Source organism: Arctopsyche grandis, chromosome 4 (genome assembly GCF_051622035.1).
Source record: "Arctopsyche grandis isolate Sample6627 chromosome 4, ASM5162203v2, whole genome shotgun sequence".
Classification (NCBI taxonomy): Eukaryota; Metazoa; Arthropoda; class Insecta; order Trichoptera; family Hydropsychidae; genus Arctopsyche; species Arctopsyche grandis.
Window position 1 is genome coordinate 10,920,149 of NC_135358.1, and position 15,264 is coordinate 10,935,412.

A 15,264-nucleotide genomic window follows, 5' to 3' on the forward strand; every position below is an offset into this window, starting at 1 on the left:
TGTATATTAATTGCAATCACTGGTGCGGTTTGTAGGTTATTTGTAACTAACATATTTTCAACAGTTTCCATTATTCACGCGTTTTATGTGTATATATGTATGTATGTATGTATGTATGTATGTTAGATCTAGTACATTTTGTCGAACCAGCAGGTTCTCTGTGACGTCCCTTGTCGCTAGTTATGATAAGCAAATCCTTATTACGTCCCTTTTCGCGACCGGCGAAATTTTGTAACGTTACACTGAAAAAAAAAAAGATCATATGGATGAGGGCCGATCCAGAGCGTACGAATGTGGAAAAGAGGAAGTCGTTGCCGGTTGAACCGGATTTAATGTTTTTGCATTAGTCAGACGCTCGTCGAGGGCCTATCTGCGCAGAAGGAAACCTCTCAAGAATAAAACGTAATCGGAAACGACTTGGGGGTTTCGCTTTTCCGCTGAAATGTTACAAAATTAGAATTTAATGCAAAGTGTGCCCTTTCTTTGCTAAAATATACGTTTTATATGATTCAATCGTATTTCTTTTGCGATCTTTATTTCCTATTTTTGTGTGATCAAAAAACGACCCATATTTTATACTTATTTACATTCGTATTTCGATCATTAAACACAATGTTTTTTTTGGCGTATATTTATACTATAAATTTATTCATCAACAATATTTCATTGATCGAATTTAATAATTGTACTTATTAGTTAGTTAATATTTTCAGTAGTTCTCTTTTCTTATCTAATCTATTAATACATCTCGTCATATTTAACCACATCGCGATCAATGGTCTTACATGTGTACATATGTATATAAAGGTGTAGTTTATATGATGCTTCACTGTGTAAAATGAGAATATAAAATAACTTTCTTTCGTTTTCCTTCTTTGAAAGCGGCTCTTTTAACATAATGAATTTGCTTTTTAATTAGAATTGTTCTCTACTAAGGTCAAGAAATAAAAATCGTTGGTTTGCGTGACCGAGTCACTTTGCCATTCTGGTTTGTACGATTCTGTTTGTTTTAATTGTCGTTTCAGTAATTTTGATAGAAAATTTTCTCTGGCAGACACTTGAAAAAATATAAAAATGTCGCACCATTCGTAAATTTAATCACACAATTTCAATGGAAACCAATTTTAAATTGGAATTGAAAAAACTTCTGTATAAATTTTAATTAGTTTTCTTTGAGACATTAATTAATTTTAAAAAATCAGAATTAATTGTGCTAGTTGATAAACGAGCGTCGGGGCTCCATCAAAAAGCGATTAATATAAACAACGGCCGGGAAAAATCCCAGTCGCACCGGGAACACTAATAATGACTATAATTCAACCAATTAAAAGGCTCCGCTGTGTCTCTACGGGGGCGTCGGAAAATTTCCCCGAGTTTTCCTAGAGCTTTACTGACCGCCGAGTGCGGCCGTTGTGGTCTTGGTGTTAATTTTTAATTTTCCCGTTATGCTCGCCGGTAACGATAATTTCCCCATATATTTTCATATAAGAGCTTCTTCGTTCCACTAAGTTTTTTTTTAATAATATGTTTTAACTTTTAAAACGAACCGATTCCCTTCAATATACGCGAAACGAGCACGAATGAAACTATGTAGATTCAATTCAATTTTATTTATAACCCTTTAGTTAAATTCAATTTAATGTAGGTCAAATGGAATGTTTATGTATACGGTCGCATTATTATCTGAACGAGACAGTATGTATTATAAAGTTTTGCTCGATTGTTTGTCAAGCTTAGTAATTACTTAGAATTGCGGAGTATATCCGTTGCAACAACTGTTGTCGCTTCCGGAAAACAAAGCTTTCTTTGGACGCATTCATGTATTGTTCCTACTGTAAACTTTGACACGCATTGTTAAACACAAATTTATATGAAACTTAAAATCGAGCGCCTCTCTTCTATACCCAAACGATAATAATATTCACGGCGAACTCAGGTGTTCAGGCTTGTTTCATACACGAGCTAGAAGGGGAATGGGTAAATGGGGAAAAACGCTTTTCCAAAAGAGGATACATTTTTAGTGTGTCCGTAAGTCCGATGGTTTTATAGCTGGCGCAATACTACCGTGCCCGGTTGCGCAATGCGAACAAAACGGTAAAATCCAATTTTTCCTTTATTGCTCTAGATGTAAAATGAAATCGTCGTCAATATAAACACATCACGAAAGTGATGCAATAGTTTTTCATCGGCTTTTGTTAAATTTTAGATAAAGTTCGATTAGGCGATTGCACAATGAGATTGCAGGGGCCTCTGCTCGAGGGCAATATAGTATAAATCTCATTGTGTGCACATTCGCCGTCGCAACACAATTTTCTCTCTTAAGTCATAAACTATGCAATTTACTCAAGTCTTAAACTCAATTAGACGGAGGAAACTATAGCGTCTTAAAGGCTACGAAGACGGAGTGTAAACTTTTTTACTGTTGTGTACTATGAAATCGTTGTGGAATTTTATGTATTTCATTAATAAGAAAAATCTTCCATCAAGTTAAATTGTATGTGTGTGAAATTTAATTAAAACACTTTGATGACTAAATAATAGTGGAATATAAACCGTCTCTTCTCACTTGACACAATTTTATTTGGTTTTAAACCACATGCATTACTAATTTAGCTATTTATTTACAAAAAGAACCACAATTAAATTTCTCATAAGATTTAAAAGTTTTAAGTCGCTCAAATTTAAAAGACTCAAAATTAAAAGACTAAAAATTTAAAAGACTCAAAAATATTAAGTCCCTTTATTTCATCTAAATGTTGATCCTACTTAACAAATCGTTATTTGTTACTTCATTCAGATTAATCCCCCTCCATTAATCACAATTTTCCAACAGCTTCTGATGTATCTTTCCATACCTTTCTTGTGATAAAAATATAATCTTAGAAATTTATTATTTACTAGCTGAACCCCGGCATGCGTTGCAATGCCATAATAACGCATGCAATTTCCGTTCCCGCTCCCATTTGTCGGAAAAACGCAGGTAGCGAACACATTTGAAATTATTGCGTTGCAATGACACTCATTCCCGTTTTTTTCACAGTAATCTTCCCGAACATGCACACAACAAATCCTGAAAGTTTCATCGTAATCGGTTCAGTGGTTTAGCAGCCTATTCGAGACACACACACACAGACATTCATTTATATATATATATATATGTATATGTAGATTATACAAGTAGAAATCAGATTTTATGTATGCATTTACATAAAACCCGGGCATCGCTCTGAAGGTCAGGTACCATTGAATTTGATTTCGCAGTTCGCTTTCTACTACGATCGTATAAACATGTATGTATGTATGTATGTATGTATGTTTATATCGTATATACATATATTTGCATATTTATATGCCTGAAAGTTATATTTTCTGTTATCACTCTTTTAATCTATTTTTCTGGTAGCCTGCGCTCATGATTATTTTCATAATTCGACGTCATATATGTATGAGTGAATTCTGATATATTTTTTTCCATTATGGCCTAACGGGGATGTTTTGTATTTATATGTATAATGTACATACATATTCACACTATACATACATACATACATATGTGGCGCACTAGGAATACTTGTAATGCCAAAATGGTACAAACTATAAATACGGGTTTATATTAATATTTTATTCATACAAACATACATATGTATATTGCAATTTATTTTAAAACTTCACAGGTCAAAAAATCTCGAGTTCGATTTTTCAATGATTGACATTATTTTTAATTATATTTGATTGATAAATCATGTAAAAAATGAATGGCCGAACTACGTAACAGCACATTCCCCCTTACTCTTTCCTAACCTTCCCTCCGCGTCACATTGTTAAGTACATTGTACTTAAGCACAAAAGAAAAGAAGTATTTGTTTAATTTACCGAATTCCAATATGCTAAGCGGAAGTCAAACTTTTCAAAACAACCGCAAGGCGGCGTGATTGGCGTTTAAATGTTTCTGTACATTTATACATCCCGTATGTAAAAGTTATGAAAAATAAGCGCATTATATGAGAAAGAATGGCACACTATTAACGTATTTTAATTATTACTGAGAGACTCTGTGTATAATACAATATGTGTTAACTATGTACATATATTGGCTACAAACGTCATTTCAAAATTGTTCCATAGACGAATCGATACTGTTCAATCCATACATATCTATGAACATTATCGATTGGCCGGGTCAAATATTTTGATCGCGTTTACATATGTGCATACATTCGCGTCGAATTTGACATTTGTGTGATTTCCGCACACGTACATACATCGTCGATGGTGTCGAATAATGGCATTTGATCAGATGTCAAATTGTCGTATTCGTTTGCCGCCATGAATAAATTACAACGGTGAAAGGTGTTCAGCATTTCAATGGAACACTTTCATCGTGCTCTGTGTGTGTATCCACTACGTATGTACATAGTAATTGCTTTATAAGTTACGATTTCAGCCTGTATATTGCGCAATTGCGATTCGTTACGCACTGTGTGTATTGTAACGTATGCGTGTGGTATTCGAATCACAGTAATTAATCTGCCCGTTTTATTAAAATTTTAAGCGATAATTGGTGTGCTTGTGCTGTATATATTTTTTCTAACGTTGTTACAATTGATGTAGAATTTCAATCACGCGAGTGTCGCTAGAGAAACACCGTTAAATGTTAACAGTATATTGAATTGTGATGTAACCGAGTCGAAACTATGTCACGAGATATTGTAATTGTTTTGTAATGAGAACTGCATTTGAGTTTGTGAATAAATATATCTATGTATATTTATGCAATGTGGTTAAAATCAAACGTTGTTTTATTTCGCGTATTACCGTAACTAGGGAGTTGCAACAGGTGGTCTGATTTTTTTAAAGCAATCAGGGTATTAAATATTGAAATGCTTTTTATTACTACTTCAGTTTGAGCGATATGAAAATTTATCGTTTTATGGATAAAAACTGAAAAAAAATTAAATTTTTCTTCTAAATTTTTTTTGCAGATGTTTGGATTTTTAAAATTATCTACGTTTTAATATAGTGTGTACGTGTGGAGGGCTAGATCAAAGTGAAATGTGCAGTGAGTAGTGTTTATTGTTGATACGTCGACCAGTCCGTTCCGAATCAAGCACGGAACAATTCCGTAAAATATTTAGACACAGTGTGTTATTTAAGCATAGAGAGATCATTGGTCGAGGAGTCGCGAGATCGTATTGGTTGTTGTATACAGCTTGATCATACGCCGTGGTATTGCTCATGTGATCAGGCGATCAGTGCTGGTCAACTATTGTCGACGAACACCGATCGCTCAGTCTCCATGTTACAATACTCTACAATGCTCTAAAAATGCTGCATTGTTTGTAATTGGCCAGAAATGCGCATTGGGGTTTACCTGTAAGGAGGCCTTCCTGGTATATAAAAAAAAGATGACATAATCTGCTGACATAATATTTATTTATGTATGTTTTTATGGTTTTTGGAAAATTAAATAATCACGATGTTACAATAGTAAAAAATTCTATTGTAAAGTTTTAACATTTATTGTACATATCTTCTTCTTTATGTGCCATGTCCTCCTAGAACGTCGGCAACTAGATGTCCCATTCTTATTTTGTCCATTGCTGCTCGTACATATGAATAAGCATTACTTAAAATGTTTTTTTTGATAAATTATTCACTTTATGGTTTTTAATTCTGCAATGTGGTGAAGAACTAAAATTTAAGTTAATAGTCATGAAAGTTTCATTGCAGTGTAAGCTGTTGGCCTTTTGTAAGCTAGACTCATCTCGTTTGTCATTCCAAGGGTGCACACGAATTAGGGGGTTCTAAAACTTTTTTTTTAGTAACGAAAGTTGTTCTACTTGTTCCAATTTAATTTTGTAATTCGCTGCTAAATTCGCCAGTAATGGTTTTGCAGCAAGCAAGTGGTGAGGTATTATCCTGCGTAAGAAGGAACAAACGAGACAGGAGATGGTGAGAGAAGGAAAAATGGTCGGTCGGGGCGATATGGAGGGGTAGGGGGGGGGGTGTGCTTTTGTAATTATTATTTTCATTTTAAAGTGTTTCGAATTAAGCGGGAAGTTTTTGTACGAAGCTGAAGTTTTGTCCGCGGCCACGCCACCATGGTGTGGGGCGTGATTGAAGGGACGAAACTTCTTCGCTGGAAAATTTGTACGCGTCGCGGCCCTTTACATATTTCATACATTCTTCGTTTTTCTTTTCTCATAGGCTATTCGTGCCCCCTCTTTTCGGCGAATTTATAGCATCCATGCTCGTTAATTTTTAATTTTTTTTTGCGGCGAAAAAGAGAAATTGTGGAAATTATAATAATTAAAACGTAAGAGGAATTATCGTCGGTCTATTCGCAGCACCAGAGCGCGCTCTTGACAATGTCGTTAAGTGATTTAAATTTTAAATTCGAATTAATTTTAAATACAGAAATTATGTACCGCGAAATTGAATTTGTCAATCTGCTCGTAAATTTTCATATACATATTGTCGTATATTTAATACTAGGCGACCTTGTCCGGCAAAGTCGGGTATTTCTGGTGCTCGGTTTTATATGAGTTTTATACTCGGTTTTATATACAGTAAATATTATATTGCATGATGTGTTAGCAAAGAAATATTATATTGCATAGCTCAGTATCATCCATACTTTTTGTATGGGAGCCCTTCGATACCGAATTCTTGCCTTCCATTCCAAAACCCATTTCAGTTCTAAGTTATTGTATTGGGATTAAAAATTTTGGCGATCCTAAGTTGGAAACTGATTGACAAATAAATTTCATTTTAAGAAACAATCCACATATGATTTTATATGAAAACCCTTTGATTCAGGGCTCGGAGCCTTTCTGAAACTAGTCAAGATTATATGTAAGTTGATACTTTGAGATACATATGTAATATGTAAAGGTAGTATGCCGAATTTGTGGTCTAAAGTTGAAAAATTTACATAGATAAATATGTCTATACATTGAAATAATTTGATTAATTTTTGTTTTATCAATTCGTATTAACTGTAGTCTCTTGAGAAGAGATTTTCCTAATTAATGGAAGGACTGAAGGCGGTATTAAGAAAGGAGCATTGATTTGGTTGTGCTAAATTTAAATGATATCGTTTCAAGAATTAATATTGAAAATATTGAAACGTTATGATAGGAGGCTTAATGTATTAGAAAGATGAATGAAATTATAGGATTATATGAAGTTTCAAAAAACTGCTTGGTTTGGATAGTACTCTGTATAATTAATTGGATTGAGCAATTCCTATAAATACCGCTATCTTAAAAAGGATTTAAAAAATATATTTTCAGGGTTGATTCGTTTGTCATATGATACGCAGCCTAGTCTAAATGTGAAGCTATTTGTTGATTTATATCTTAAGTCTATTTATTATTAATTAGGTGGTTTTAATCTGTGTATTTTATATATACATATTTGAGTTAAAGCATTGTAGGATAGGCAATTTTACGCGAATCGAATTATTTTCGTAGAAAAACCATTTGGATTTCCCTTCAAAGCGGGGGATAACACGATTGTACATATTGATAAGCGGGTGAAATTGGGTCACGAAAATAGCCGTCGCGAACGCGCCGAAAGGGTTAATATTGCGCGAGCGATAAATTCGCAAATAATAATTTTAGGACGATTGAAAAGTTAAAGGGAAAGAGGGGGAACCGTTTCCCATTTGTATTTGCCGAGCGAATTAAGCAGCGAATTCGCGGAACAACATCGGCGGAACGGGAAACTCGGGAAAATGGTGACGCCGCGACGGGTTTTCCATCCACTGGGGGGGGGGTGAGGGTGGGTGGAACAATCACAATTTATAATCTTATTAATAATTCGGCATTCTGATTGTTTACCGAGAGGGCGATTTGCTAAAAGGCTCTGAATCCTTAGAGAATTTTCCCCCTTCCCACCGACACCCGCCTTCTTCACCTTCGCGGGAGTTTCGTCCCGAGAATGGAGATGTTGAACGCCCCTGGCTTTAGCGCACGTTTCGTCGCCTCTTAAATAATTTCGTTGATTAAAATTTCGTGGAGTTTCCCTATGCTCCTTGATTAATTAATTTTATTGTTTTGTAATTTTATCAAATGCTTACGTGAGAATTCCATAATCGACAATGGTCTATTATCGTTGCTCTAAAATAACAATAAGTTCAAATTCAATATATTCTATGAGCATATACTGAGGAAAAATGCATAGGGGTTTGTTTTTAAGTGATTTATCAAATACATATATTCTATGAGCATATACTGAGGAAAAATGCTTAGGGGTTTGTTTTTAAGTGATTTGTCAAATACATATATTATATCGCTATTCTGTGTGTCTGTATATCTGTGATAACGCTCGCCGTACTATAATAGTCGTTTCGATTCGACATACATGTACTCGTACGTCATAGTTAAAACACTGCTAACAAAATGTAAGAATATAATAACGAAAGAAAAAAACTTCTATGTACTGTTTGCTACCAATTTTTCCTCTAATAGACGGTGCTAAATCTCTGAGCATTTATCTCACTCTATTGAAAATTTATTTAATTAATTAAATAATTTTTATATTGGTGTTTTATTTTGTTTATATGTAGGTAGGTAGTTTTTACCATTTTTTACATATCAAAAAATTAAGTGTTAATATTAAATTAAATATATTTAATAGGTATTTGGAAAAAATTCCTCTGCGTGCGGATCGAACACAGTACCGACACATTTCTTTTAAACTATTTTTTTATTTAATAACTCAATATGCCAACACCAATGCGATGATATATCATCGGGTACAACATTAGTATTTAATTAGAGTAAAATCGAAAAGGATGTACATATATATGTACATATAATACATATGTATGTAGTAGTGGTTGGACATTTATTATTTTTTTAATAATAAATGTTTTTAATAATAAATTAAATAATAAATTGTAAATTAAATGTTCTTGTATTATTTTGGGAAATTCAAAAAACCTCAGAATTTATCACGATGTCGAACTCACATGATTTGGTCCATATTCATATAGGATCACGTGAGAATGTCAAATCAGCATAAACGCAAAATCCTGATTGAAACATTTCTCTGGAACAGCTTTATCCGATTTCAAATTTTGCCACCGTCTTCGTATGAGATTTGCCTTTGAGATGGTTGTTTTCGAAATTCCGAATTCCATTTCTAATTCGAAACGTACATATGTATCTGTGGAATGGAGGTCCTTTCTTATTTTAACGTGGTTATTATTCAGTTATGATTAATTTGTGGTGTCGGATCTTCCGTTTTTCCATTGTGAACGCGGACGTTGATGCATTATTCTTGTCAATTAGGCTACTTCTGTATGCTTTTTGAGCACGAAGTAATTTTCTTGGCATCACGAACCTTTGTTATTGGGTTCTCGCCCTCTTGCACTTTTTGTGGGAACCCTTCTGTCGCCCAAACACCGACAACAGGGGACGGCTCCTTTGTGTTCAATTTAATTGATGGTGTCCAGTCTTCTATTTTCTATGCCATACATCTTTTTATAAATTATAAATTGAATTGGATACGTGCAGAACTGCGACAATGAGTTGGTCGATTTAACTCGATTTGAACGAATGATTATGCTAAAATTTTGTCAAACTTATTACATACATATATAATATTATAATGATACTTTGATTGTTGACTTGCTAGCATTAGGAAAGTAAAAATAATTAAGATATTTTTCTATATCTTCTGAGCAATTTATCCGGAGTCCTGGAGGTTAGAGAGTTGTATCAACTGTGAATTTAGTATGTTTGTACATAAGTACATACATACATATATACATATGTATGTAGCCCTAATGTGTAAACCTCTTTTGAGATTAAGTTTAAGACAAATATTTGAAAATACTATATAGTTACATTCTTGATCTCTGTGTTTGTTTTAACTTTTAAATTTATATTACTTCCAAGGCGTTGACTTGACTTTGACCGATGCTCATTGTGCCGCACGCTAATCTTCTTAGCTGCAAACTTAATATTTGTCGTCAAAATCCGACGTCTCGACTGAGAGGATGCACCGCTTCTCAAACTCTCAGTTGGGACATTATTCGATTTTGTGAGTTTTCTGTGGCTGGCGAATGCTCTCACCCAGATCGATGGCGACAAGTGAACCGTGGTACGCCAGTCGAGCAACCGTGACTCGGTGTTGCTTAAGAGGCCCAAAACGACCTACTTTTACAAAAGCTTCAATGAAGAGGGAGCGAGAGGAGCTTTCAAAACTACCCAACTGTGTTTGCTATTGTTGGGCGGTACGTTCTTAGAAAATGTTCTAGTCATTGTGGATTTATAAAGTTCAAAAGCCTATCTTCGATACATGTATTTAAATACCCATTTCTTTACGTTTGTTGAAATTTGTACATACGAGATTGAAGTAAAAATTTATTTCGAAATTTTTGATTATATTTCCACGTCAAAAGTTAAATAAGATAAAAAAAATAAAATGAAATATAAAGCAAAAAAAAAGCTTTATTATCCCACATTGCGGCAGCGAAATGCAAGGCGATGCGGGGTATATCCTCAACATATCCAATATTTAATCGCCATAGTTCTTTATCAACGCTAAATAAAATAAAATTATATCGCGCGCTCATATTACCATTATTAACCTATGCTTCACCTGTATGGAATAACGCCTCGAATACTAACCTTTCCAAGCTCCAAGTAATACAAAATAAATCCCCAAAAATAATTTATAATACACCCATATATACTAACCTGAAAAAACTGCATGCCATATATAATATTCCGTTTTCTACAGACATTACTAACAAACTAACCAGTAGATTTTATGACAGAATCACTAATAACCATACTAAAACACTTGTGAAGAGTCTCGGTGATTACAACAAAAAGTCTATACCCTTCAGGTATAAACACAGATTACCTAAACACAATCTGCTTTAGGTCATCGACTTTAGAGAGTCTTTAATTAATATTATGTATTAGATGTATTATGAACATTTATAAGGATTGTAAATAGGTTTTTGAGCTCTTTTTCCTATTATGCTTTAGATTAACATTAGAATAATATAATACTGTGATTACTAACCAAATTAAATTAAATTGTAAAATAGAAAATGATCAGTAGATCAGTAGCTATTAAAATATATATAAAATGTATTGTGAACATAATTTCGTAATAATAAAAAGCATTTAAAAATCAAATCAAAAAAAATTATCTGTATATTGGATTTTGAATTTATATCACATTTTCTATAAATCTTGTTGGATTATTTATTTATTTAAATATATTTGGGAAAGGTAGCTTAGCCGATGGACACAAGGGACTTGCCAATACAAAAATACAGATATCAAATAAGATAAAAAAAATCAAAATAAAAAGCTTAATGAAATATAAAGCAAAAATAATAACAGAAAAACTCAAAATGGGGAAATAATAAAATAAACAACTAAAAAAGAGAAACAAAATTAAAAAAAAAACCAAAAAAAAGGAAGAATTACAAAAACCAGTTTATTTTAAGAAAATCATCAATGTACATGTTTAAAAAAGTTTAATTTGCAAGAAGCTAACAATTCAATCAAACAGATTAAGCTTAATTTTAAGTTATTTTCTTTTTGGAGTCTGAAAGTGCGACCTCTCAGATAATAGTTATTGTTGAAGGTTTATCATATCACAGTTGTAATGGTTATTTGTAATTTTATAGACTTCAATTAGATCACCTCTCATTCTTCTCTTCTCCAAAGTGAAAAGATTCATTGTTTTCAATCTTATATCACTTGAAAGTGATTCAAGTTTGGAAGGCATTTTTGTGATTCTTAGGGCGCGATCACACAGCGAGGGAGCGGTATGCTGTACGCGGGATATTTTTTTTAGATAGTTTAAAACATACAAAAAGAACACGTTTATACGGCGTATGATACGCCGTATCGTGCGGGATTGGAGCGGTCTCGTTGAAATTCTATAGAATTGTTTATACTAACTTGACGGTGATATATAGCAATTCCTCGACCCTCGGACGGAGCTTGACAGTGATCGATAACGGTGTATCCCATATTTGCAAAAAAATATAGCAGAACTTGTCGGGATAATAAAATTATAGAAAAAAAAAATTACATTCAGGATTTCAAGCTTTTATTGTTTAATAATTCAGTTTTAAACTTAATTAGTAAACAATTAACAAACACAGACAAACAAGTGTCCTAGACAATGGACTCAAGTTTTTTGGTACAAGAACTAAATACGTACTTAAATCCCTAATACCATTAACAGATAAACGAACAAAGATGTTTTTTTACGTAAAGGGCTATAGTGCACTCAATATGGACTCAGATCGAAATAAAATTTCGATCATTCTGTCAAATATTTTCAAAGAGTTCTTCAGTTTAAATTGGAATATGTTGACATTTATCATTTAATTTATAAAAGAAAATTAATTATAGCATTAATTAAAGTTGCTCATTTTCCACTCACGCTTTGAGAGTAGCCGGCACGTCGTACTTTGAATCACAATGTGTACGTGTGGGCGCGTTTGCGTAACGCCTTTCAAACTATTCCGATTTTCCTTTTGTAAATTTCTTTTACGCGAAGGACTATAAAAAGGGTTCACTTGGCGCGACAAAGGTTTTTTTAAGGCCGGTTGCGCATAAATGGCCCGCTAAATAGCCACTTGTTGACGTGCTTCTTTGTACTACATATACACTCGCGTGCTCTCTTCGCGTATGTGCAGACTGGAAAAACGGCATGCACATATTGTTATTGTGATGCTGGAAATTTTTTTTCTGTAAAAGAGTCAATTTGAATTGATTTTTGAGCGACTATGCCAAATTTCACCTGATGGAACGAATGTGCATATATGCATTGGACACATCTGGATACACGACGGCAATTCATGTTCAAATTTCACACACGATACGCTTTAAGTATTAAAAGAACTGTTACTACTGTACAATATTCTACTACAATTGTATTTTGGACGACTTCTAAAGTAATATATTATATATTTATTTTATCATTCATATTATATGAATGCTTTTCTTCTAATACTTGTTATATTTCTTAAGATCTCTATCATCTCTTTCATCTTCATACATATATATTTGGTAACTATGTTTATGTATGTACGTTTGAGAAATTAAAATATTTCCATATCTTATTTCCATACATATTTATAATCAACGTTTTTTGATACTTATACGGGGAATTTTTCTGTACTGTACTGTACAGTTTGTTCTATACATATTTGCATGTATATACATATGTATGTTTAAGTCGGTCTATTTTCAGTTGTAATATATTCCGACTAGCGTTTTATGTAGGTTATTTATATTCGAATACAACTAGTAAATTATATCTCTAAATTATATCAAGCGAAAATACACCTTTAATAATGTGGGCCAGTTATAATATAACAGTTGAGTTTTGACTGTTCTGATGTTTTTACACATACTTTAGAATTAAATAATGCGGTAATATTTGCTAGGTATTACGAGTTATGTGTAACGAATTAGGTATTACTAAGAATGTGTTCAAAACAAAAATACTACTTTCCAATTTACTAGTCGAGTGACGTTTTCAGGAAAGCCTTTAACCTCTCCATCTAACCTGGTACCGACTTATACCGTTATAGTTGTAGTGTATTTTCAGTTTTAATATATTTTGACCAGTTGAAATGTAATTCGCCATATGAATCAACTTACGTGGATTAAACGGAATATATTCCAACTAGTCAAAATATATTTCAACTGGAAGATATACTTCAACTGTAACATACATATATACATATATCAATAAAATTATTCCTATAGTATCTCCTATATAAATTTTAGAAAACTTTAGAAAACTGGACACTTTTCGTGAGGGTTGTATTTGAATTTAATAACATTCATGTTTATGTATGTATTTTTCTGTCGTCTAATTTTGTATGAAAAAATCCACGTCTGAAAATAAACATTAAATCTGTATTGTTACTCGTATTATATTTTTTGGTTAAATTGAAATCTATTAATCAACAAAAGTTTTTCAGCGCCATATCATGTAATTCTTATAGTATATATTTTTGAAGCTATTACGTTTATTTGTGTATTCAAACTAATATTCCCTTAATTCATATTGAATGTACATATAAAATTGTTTTAAGCACATGTATTTTACTACCGTAAGTTGTACTTCTACGCGTACGCATGTTGGTCGTAAATCTCGACACATGTGATACAATTTTCCGCACACATTATTACGCGAAAATAACGCTTTCGTCTCTCATACATTGAGACACATAAGGACACGCAATAAATTTAACCCCGCGACTGCGGCCTTGGCAAACGGGAGCTGCGAAATATCCCAGATTTATCTTACCACCACCGACAGTGTCACCGACCGATGGGGGATGGAGGAGGGGGGGGGGGAGGGGAGGAGGAGTTTGACTATTTACCCGGTCGAGTGAGTGCGTCCCTTAATTGACGCGGGGCTTGGGGGCTCGGTCGGATTTTCCTTTTATTCGGACGCCTTCATTTGACTGGACCCAGGACTCTGTGACCGTGTAGTGGAGATGAGAGAGAGTGGCGGCCAGGGCGCCTGTAATTTGTCACAGCTAATGGGGTCCGGGGTCACCCCGTCCATTTGTTTCGCAATTTATATGCTCGAAACGGGCCGGTCGAATTAATCAAAGAAGGGCTATCGCGACGCCCTTCAAAATTATACCTCATCCTCCTTCGTCCCCGCTCATACTCCCCTCGCTTGACTTATTGCCGTCGCATTTTTCCGCAATGTCCCCTTGTTAATTTGGTCTTGTTTCTTGGTACTGACGGCCAAATAACGCGGCAAGATCTATCGTTCTTCTGGTCGTATTACAATGTATTGTAAGGCGGATGTAAGAGGGTTGTTCGAAAGGTTACACAGATTTTATTATTTATAATATATTTTATGACATAAGCTTTCTCATAACTTTTGCCTAGAAAATGCAACGTACTCCTGTTGATTTTAATATTATCTACTGCTGTAGGACTTTGGATCCATTGTGTTAGAAATATTTAAAAAAAAAAATCAGGTGGGAAAGAGAGATACACACATAGTTTTAGTGTACATATATATTCGTGGTTTTGACTGTATTTTACATTGATGTAGTTTTTTTACATCACAGCATTATTTTAGGATATTCCTATAATTTTCGCTCATTGCGTTTTATATTATGATAGTAAATTTTAGTTAATACCAATTCAAATTTATTGTAAGTAGGATTTTGAGCTTTTTACAATTTTAAATTCTTTCCCGTTAAAATATTGTGATCCGATTTTGAACCACTTCCACTCT

The 15,264-nt window shown here is 33.6% G+C and overlaps 2 protein-coding genes across 3 annotated transcripts in view; one reads left to right on the forward strand and one right to left on the reverse strand.

The window, feature by feature from the left end:
- Positions 1–15,264, reverse strand: part of LOC143910245 (zinc finger MYM-type protein 1-like) — a 727,250-nt gene that overhangs the window by 377,044 nt on the left and 334,942 nt on the right. The gene's annotated exons all lie outside the window — the stretch shown is intronic.
- Positions 1–15,264, forward strand: part of Fur2 (furin-like protease 2) — a 546,777-nt gene that overhangs the window by 100,617 nt on the left and 430,896 nt on the right. The window lies entirely within an intron of this gene.